Here is a 9,079-nt window from a genome sequence, read left to right on the forward strand (position 1 = left end):
CAGGATTCCTGGGAAAGGGAGTGGGGAGGTGAAGTATATGTGGATTTTATTATCCATGATGAGTAACTAGAGCTCAGTTCTTCTGGGTGACAGTGTGGTCACCTTGGAGTTACTCTGCCTCAGGGCTCAGACACTGGGGTATTTACCCAAGTCAACCCGTCTCAATTTAGAGCTGCTTCTAGGGGCATCAACTCACTAGTACCTCCAGCCTGCCCTTTTGCACATGTCCTTGTAGTGCAAAATGTCATAGATAATACATGAATGAATGGGCATGGATCTGTTCTAATAAAACTTTACTTACAAAAACAAGTGGTGGGCCAGACATAGTCCACATAGCTGAACATAGCTGACTCCGAATCTAAGGTTGGGATGATGTTTGTTTACAACCGTGGTGCAAGTTCCAATCAACTTTCTGTGACCACCAGGAACAGGGAATCTTTCTAGAGTCTGAGACCTGTCTCAGGTTCAACACAAAAGAAAGCAGTGATCAATTAGTGTTGTCTACCTTGGCTCACAATGGGAGAAAACGACACACATACTGCACATTTTAACCTGTGGCCTCAGGAAACCTCAGCAATCAGAAAGAGCCCAAGCAATATACTTACGAATTGCCTCTTATATTATGTGGAGAGATCATCTGGGAAGTCTGGCATCTTCCCAAACTGATGGTGAACCCCTGGGACCTTCAGACCATGTGCCCTTCTAGGGGCTCCTCCTTTGCCCCCTAGTGAGTAACTCAAAGGTAGAAACTACATATTTTGTTCTTTGTTTTTCCAGGCCTAACAGAGGCTAGGACAGTGTTTAGTGACTGTCTCTTGTATGAGTAAAAGAAAGAACGAATGAATGGATGAATAAATTGGAGATTCACAGAAATAGCTAACATTTCCTAAATGCCTACTATGTGCTAGGTTAAGACATTTGAATACCTGTTATCACATCTCCAACATAAGAATTGTATGAAGCAGGAATTCTGAAGTCCATTTTTTCAGGCTAAATGGCTTTTTAAATTATGACCACACTAATATAGTAATGATTGTGATAGGGACAATGGCAGCTACCACTTATATCCGTGGACCAGGCATTGTGCCTCACATTTTGTTTACATACTTACACTATATCTGTGAGAGAGGGGATGTCTTTAATTCCCATTGTATAGATGGGGAAATCAAGGCTTCGATGTGGAAGCCGCTGGCTTGAACTTAGGCAGTGGAATGTTGCTGAGCTAAAATGTGGCAGCAGATCTGACTGTTCACCTTTAAGGCTCATGATCATTGCATTAAATCATAGTGCTGCCTGCGTGCTGGATCTGACATGAATAGATGAAGGGGGCTCAGCAGGAATGGCCTCAGCACGTTTCGACTGGGACAGGTCACAGGCTGAGCAGGACAGAGCAGCAGGGGCAGGCAAGCATGGGCAGGGGCGGCTGCATCCCCACCCGCCGAGGTCCTACCCCAGCTCCTTTGCAGCAGCAGTCTGGGAGCCCTGGTGTGCCCGGCGCCCCTGTGATTGGCAGCCTGCAGATGGCGGGGGTGCCTTGGAATTTATTAGCCAAGCATGCCTTTCTGAAGGGACCTCACTGCCTGACACTGCTTTATCGGAAAGCTGGGAATGGTTAGCCGAGCCCATCTGTTAGCCAAAAAGGAGAACTCAGTGGGTGGGGAAGTCTGCAGAGTCATTTCAAAGGAATTTCTCTGATGCTGAGGCCAGGGTGGAAGGTTATCTGCCCGTGGGCCGTGGGCTGCTAGGTTTAGGGGTTTGGGGACTTAGAGGATATGCGCCTGGGTTTAGTAGGGGGCTTTCCTTCCCTGTTCTAAACCAAAAATTGCTGGGGTCCTTCTCGCTCTGAGCAACAACTTCAACTCCGCAGTGATCCTTTGTAGCAGAAACCTACCACATTAGCATCATCAGTGTCTCAATGACGAATCTGAGACAGATGGGGATAAATGCAGCAATCTGAATTAATACTAGGGTCGCTAATGAATCCAGGAGCTGGGAAATAATGAGGAGAAGTTACTGCTCTCGCCATGGTGACGCTGTTGGATGCTTTCTCCTCTCTCCCTTCCTATAAGCCAGGGTGCCCTGGAAGAAGGTTGTGCAGCCACCTGGGAGGACGTAGACCCCAGAACTGAGTCTTGGATTTGGTTTCTGGTGTGTTTGTGACAGGCTGGTGCACAGCAGGTGGACACAGAAGAGTAGTTCCTCCACTGGATATGCAGGATTGATCCGTGCTTGGGTATAGCACTGAGCATGGAGTTTGGAGATTTGGGTTCAAGTGCAGGCTTTTGGTGGGTGCTCCTAAGGCATGTGGTTCCCCTCTGGTTCTCAAGGGAGATAAACCATCATAGATGGTGACTTGCATCACTTGCTGCTCTAGGGCAGGCACATGCTAAATGGTTCTCATGGAGCATCTGATTTAATCTGCTCCCATAGTCCTAGGACTCTGTTTATCCTCATTCTTCCAAGGACAATTGTTTTGGCCACTTGTACAAGGGTCTACTGTTGATAGTAGAGCTAGTTTCAAACCCAGAAATCCAGCTCAAAAGTCTAAGCCCTGGACCTCACCACTCCACAGCCTTTTGCCAAAAGGATCGAGGTCACCTTGGATGTTTTTTCCAAAGCCCCTACAGTTTTAGGCCTGCAGGATTCTAAGTGCTTGCAAATGTCTGCTTTGCAATATGAGGAGAGAGTGAACACATTAGATTTTCATAATTGGCTGTCTGGCAAGACTGAGCCCCTATTGCATGTGGTCATATGCTTTGCTCCTACTTTCTGAAAACTAGCACGGTTGCAATTGAGTAATTAATTGAGTATTTAATTGCTTAATGGCTCTCTACCTTGCTATACTGAGGTTCCACAAGGATATTATCTACTTTGCTCACTGCTGTATCCCAGGGGCTAAGAAAAGTGGCAGGCACATTATATTTATTCAGTGAGTATTGAATAAATGAATGAATGAATGAATGAATGAATGAAGATGGGAGGTCAGGCTCAGCCCCATGGCTATGCTACCCCTCAGTGGCTATTTCATCTCCCCCATGCTATTGCTTCTTGGACAGGGGCACAAAAGCAGGCTAGTATTCAGCATCCTTGCCAAGGCAGCGGACACTGACAGGGGTGAGGGGCCATGTCCAAGGCTGACTAAAGCCCCCGCCTGCCCCCGTTGTGGGAGCGGTGCTGCCGGAGCAGCTTCACACAGACACGCTTGAATAGCAACCAGGGCTGTCTGGGCATCATGTGACCAGCCGGCTGCCAGGGGGGCTCAAGGAGGCCGGGGGTTCGGGGGTCACCTCCACAGCTAAGTCATGCACCTGGCAGAGACTGTGTTTATGGAGGATGGTTTAAGGAACAAAATGTTCTTCTTTTTCTTTTCTTCCCTTTTTCTTATTTCTCTTTTCTTGGCTGTCTGGATTCAGAATATTTCCATGCAGGGAGGCCAAAGTGACAGAGACTTTCAAATGGGGAGGAGGATCTGCTTTGTGACCCGCAGGGCATACCGTCTGGTGGCCTAGAGCCAAGGTGCTGGACTCTGGGAAGTCTCAGGTTCAAACTGTGTCTTCTCCTTGACCTGACTCTGAGAACGACCTTGAGCTACTTAATCAACCCCTCCAAGCTTTACATTCCTTATCTGTGAAACGAAATCATCATAGTACTGAGGTTATTTTAAGGCTTCAACGAGATAATGCATATAAAATACTCAGCACATACTTCCCATTGAGTTCAGTTAACGCAGCTAATATTAACAACAAGAACAAGAACAATAATACCATTAATTGTGGAAACAGAAAACTAGTCCTAAAGTTTCTTCATGCCGGGGATGGATACAAATTAGACAGGAGAGATGGCATTTTTGCCACTGGCTTTTCCAGACAGGGTAGCAAAGAGGGACTAGTTGAGGGAGGCACTCTGGGGTCTTTACAATTTTCCATCAACTGCTTGAGCCTAAAAGGTTCCTAGAGGTCATGAAGTTTCAGCCCCTGGAGATGCAGAAGACTAGAGAGGAGAAAGGACTTGCCCTAGGTCATACAGTGGCAGGTAAGCAAAGCCCAGATGCTCTTATCTTTCCTGAATTAATGACTGAGGTCTAGCTTTTCTGACATAACAGCAGCCTATGCCTCTGACAAAGGTGAGTGACTGGCTGGTGTGCCTCGAGTCTGACGGAGACCAGGGATGGTGGTATCAACACCTCCTTCTGCCCTCCCAGCTCGCCACTGTCCCCAAGCAGGTTTAGACACAATCAGGTGCTCTGGGCCTCATTTCTCCGACACTCAAGTGCTGACACATGGAGCTGCAGTTTAGAAGTGGGTCTCCGAGAGGTGACTTGATTGACTCAGGGTCATACAGAAGCGGATGGCTGGGCGCGTGGACACAGTCGGTGTTGAATGCCACTGCGCAGCAGGCAATGAGGCACATCTCTTAAGGTGCCACCAAGCGGGAAGATCACTCTCTATTCCTGAGTCCGCTGAGATCTCATATTTTGATGTCTAACAGTGACTCACATTATGATCTTGAGCAATTTATTCCCACTTTTTGGGCCTCAGTGTTCTCATATGTAAAATGGGAGAGCCATGGCGTCTACCTCACTGGGGGTAGTTGTGAAGATTAAGTGAGTCCATTATGTAAAGCTCTTAGAACAGGGCCTGCACATCATTACGTGTTCAATAAATGCTGTCCACTGAGCCACCCAGTTGTCACAGCTCATGGCAGAGGGCTGGCATGCCAAAACGAAAGGTGCCTGACCCTCATCTGTGGGCTCCATGGACATGTGACCATCCTATAGCACAATGGGTAAGTGGAGGCATGCTGCAATGATATGCTGTGCCCAGGCCAAAGGGGAAAACAAGCCAGAGGCTTCTGCAAATGTTTTCTCTGTGCCTAGTCATGATGGCCAGACATACACTGAGCACCCAAACTTGGGGTCTTCAGCATGTGCCAGCCAGCCCTTCTCTTCTCGGGCCCACTTACGAATAGTCAGAGCTGTCTCAGGGACTCTCCCAGAATGTGGAGGTCAACCTCTCACTTGTCAAGAAAAGCCCTGGTGAAAGGGGGGTTTCTGACCCTCTCCCCCTGGGAGAAGCATCTGTTCCAGAGGGAAAGACAAACAGCCCCAACTGGAATCCCATCTGAGCCACTGACAGCTGAGTGACCTCAGGCAAATCACTTCACCTCTCTGATCCTCAAGTCCCTCATCAGTAAAATGGAGTTTCCTTGAGAATTTAACAGAACTTCCTGGGGGGGGTGGCGGTAATCCTGCCTTGCTTATAGATAAAACCTTAGTGTCGAGCACAAAGATTGGCACCAAACTAATGTTTAACAAGTTTGTGGCAAATAGGTAACTGTCAATAGCTACATGGATCAAGGGTTTAACAAGAAACTAGGCACTGTTCTAAATGCCTACCATACATCAATTCATTTAATTTTCATGGAGAAAGAAACTATCATGATCCCCATTTCACAAGTGAGCAAACTGAGACTTGGCAAAAATGCTGAATCATTTGTCCAAGGTCATCCAACCAGTAAGTGGCAGAGCCAGGATTTGAATCAGGCAATCTGAAGCTAGAGCCTTAGCTTTAACCATGATCCAGCTGAGCAGAAATAAGGGAAAAAGGAGGTGCAAAGATAGTGCCTATCACTTAGAGTAGTAGCATATACAAGAGTATGTATGATACATATCTGTATAATCAATACATTATTTAAAAGCAGAGAAAACTCTCAACAATTGCTTTATTTTCTCTCCCTGCAAGGTCTCTGGAATACAGAATTGCACAGAGGATTCATGTCCACAGGGAACATAGAAACCCAAATGGTACCTAGTGTTCCTGAAGCCCATACAGGAGCATCTAACAGAAGCTCACACTGATGGTTCTCTGGCCTGAGCTGGCCCTTCACAGGTTGACATAGCCTACATAGCATTTAAAAAATATATCTGAATTGGTTCCCAGAATTTAAAAGTTGGGAGAGTTCACATAAAAAATCCAAATACCTGATATAGAAAAGTGTTTTTCATTTTGCCATGTGCTGGCCTCACTTTATACTGTGTGTTTCTAGCCTGGCCCCTGCGGGCATTTGAATTTGCAACCTCCTTGTGTACGGGACTGTGGGATCCTGGAGGGAGGGGTACCATCGTGTTTTCCAACAGCTCAGCAATAAGCCCAGACTTAGGAGAGTTTTCTCATCTTGCTTGGATAAAGATGACTCACGGGGCCAGCATGGGTCTCTGGCAGAGCCAGTTTTCCTTTCCTATTTTGTTTTTATAAAGCAGAAATAAAAGTTTCCATAACGTGGTGCAACTCCACCCAGCATTGGCAGGCCTTGAGAAGCCACTGCTGTTTATGAGTGTCCAAGGGGAACTTTGGTTAAGAGCCTGCTGTTGCTCATGGGTTCACAGAACTGCACAGCAGGGAAGCATGTGCTGATTGGCACGGCCGTCTCTGCCTGAAGACTGGGATCCCAACTGGATCCTCCTTCTGGGAGATGGTCAGGGGCTGGATCCCTCAGGCCGCAAGTGGAGAAGGAGAATGAGGAACCTAGTCCATCATCTGTAACTAATTTGTCTATCTGTCAAATCATCTTTTGTTCTATCCATCTTCTTCTTTCCCTCCTTCATTTCTTCCTTCCTTCCTTCTACCCATACTAGGACTATTTATTGAGAACCTGTTATGTGTCAGATGATCCACAGTATACTCCGAAGACACAAAAGGAGACAAAAAAGACACAAACTGCTCTGTTCTCACAAAGCCCACAGTCAAGATGGGGAGACAGACATCAAAAAGGTAGTAATAGATGAAGATTAGAGAAAAACAAAAGGGTCATTGGATAGATTGACTAAACACAGTCTGGCTCATTTGAGAACGGGATACCATGTGGCACTTAAATGAAGCAAATCTTTATATGGTGACATAGAACAACCTCTAAGTGAAAAAAGCCAAGGGATGGATGGTGACTACCATGCATGTTCATTTGTAAAAAACAGAGACCTTGGCTGGGCTTTCATATATAGTTGTACTTGCTGGGAAGGTTTCTTGGAGCATGCCTCAGGAAGAAAGCTGGGCTGCTAGGGTAAAAGGAGATAACCCAGCTTTTTGTGCTGTTAAAAGTTTTATTTTTTTGAATGTATAGTTTTCTCAATAAACTGGCAAAGAAATTTAAGATAGAAAGATACATACATACGTACATACATATCCATACTTACGTACGTATATCTGTACAGAGAGGAGAGAAAGAGGCAATAAAGTATTAAGTACAGGGAGAAAGAAAAGCCTTTATAACTTTGGAGGTTTGATATTTTAAAGGGTAAAGCCTTGGGGCATTCAGCGAAAGCTTTCCTGAAAATGGGCCTTTTGGGCTGGCACATTGAGAGTGAATACGAGTTGCCAGTGATGGTTGCAGAGATGGACACAGAATTTTAGGCACCAAGAAAAGCAGTGGGTCTTCCCCTCTCTGGGCCTTGAATGGTACATCTGTAAGGAGGGGAAAAGACACCTCTCAGCCCAAGGTCTAAAAAACTCTGGAAAACAACAGAAGCCACATTCAAATCTAAGCTGTTTTAACCTCTACAAAGGGTAAAACTGCTTTCCCTGGGTTCCTTCTTTTGTCTATTCCTGTTCATCCTTCCTGATTGCAAAAGACAGAACTGAGGAACACAGTGACAATCAAGAAAAAAAAAAGAGAGAGAAAGTCTGACTGTATATCAAAGCTCATGGTCATCAAACTCCAAAGAAACACGTTTTATGTCTGGAGGAGGGCGGTCACTTGCGCCTTTCTGTCCCTCCCCACCAAATGAATTATGGAGGCCAGGAAGGTTAATTTCTCTAAGTGGATGGATGCCAGCTGCTCCGTTGTACTGGTGTATTATAATAATAATAGTGGATATTTCATAAGTGCTAACTCAGTGTCGGCATGCAAGATCTCACTCTGTCCTCAAGGCAAGTCCAGGAGATCAGTATCCATATGATTCTATTCATGAGATGGAGATCCTAGGGCTCAGAGAAGTTTAGCGACTTACTCAAGGTTGCATAGCCACTAAGTGTGGAGTGAGAATCTGAATCCAGGTTATGTTGACTCTGGAGTTTGTTTCCTTAACCACCAAGCTGTATTGCTACCTGTCGCACAGGTACCTCTCTATGCATTGAGGCCAGGGAGGGCTGCCTGGAAGAGGTGCCATGTAGGCAGTGCCTAGGAGGACCAGAGGGCTTTAAATCCCCTCTTGAAGAGAATCAACTATTTTTCACAAGGAGATTTATTCAAGAATAAAAGGCCCTGAAGACATTAAAAGGAAACTCATAAAAATTTCATCTCTGAGTAGTAATTGCATCATAAAAAGTATTGAGTTGGAGTGCAAATGCAAATTGGGCCATATGAATTAATGATGTAAACAATGGGAATGAGGACACACATTCAGAGGCACACCAGGGAGCATGTCCTACGCCAGCCTCTTCAATGTGCTAGGCAAAGGCGGGCCAGATGGAAGTATGCCCTAAGGTTTGAGAGACATAGTCAGACCACCATGACCACTGTCTCAGACCCCTGAATCCTGCTCAGGGTTACTCTTTAGCATCTTCTAGAGACAGTGGTATGCTCCTTGTTTTCCCTCCATCAACACTTTCTGAGCACCTACTGTGTGTAAGGGAGGGTGTCCCCGTCCTGCTGCCCCTTCCCTGTTCATCCCACATGAACTTGCTTTTCCTGGAAGATGAAGATGGGTGTTTATGAACTTGTGTGTCCACACCGTTATTTATGTCTTTCTTGGTTTATTGGCAGGTACATTTGACAAGCATATATTTAACACTGACTATGTGCAGGGTAGACCTTGACCTCAGCTCTCAGAGCCAGTCACAGGAGGTCAGAGAAGATGTGCCACATGCCAGCTGGAAGAGAACCAGCAGAGGGCTTGCAGGCTGCTGGAGGGGTCTCTAAGCCAAGGCCTGAGAGATGTGGAGCAGGTCAAGTGAAGACACCATTGGGACACAGCTCAAGCTAGAGGCGAACCGATTATGCACATTCGTGAAACCACATTAGCTGAGTATGGATGGAAAATGGGGGGCTAAGAGTGGTGGGAATGAACTTAGAGGGTTAGAACATT

This window comes from Pteropus vampyrus, unplaced genomic scaffold, assembly GCF_000151845.1.
Source record: "Pteropus vampyrus isolate Shadow unplaced genomic scaffold, Pvam_2.0 Scaffold251, whole genome shotgun sequence".
NCBI classification, from domain to species: Eukaryota; Metazoa; Chordata; class Mammalia; order Chiroptera; family Pteropodidae; genus Pteropus; species Pteropus vampyrus.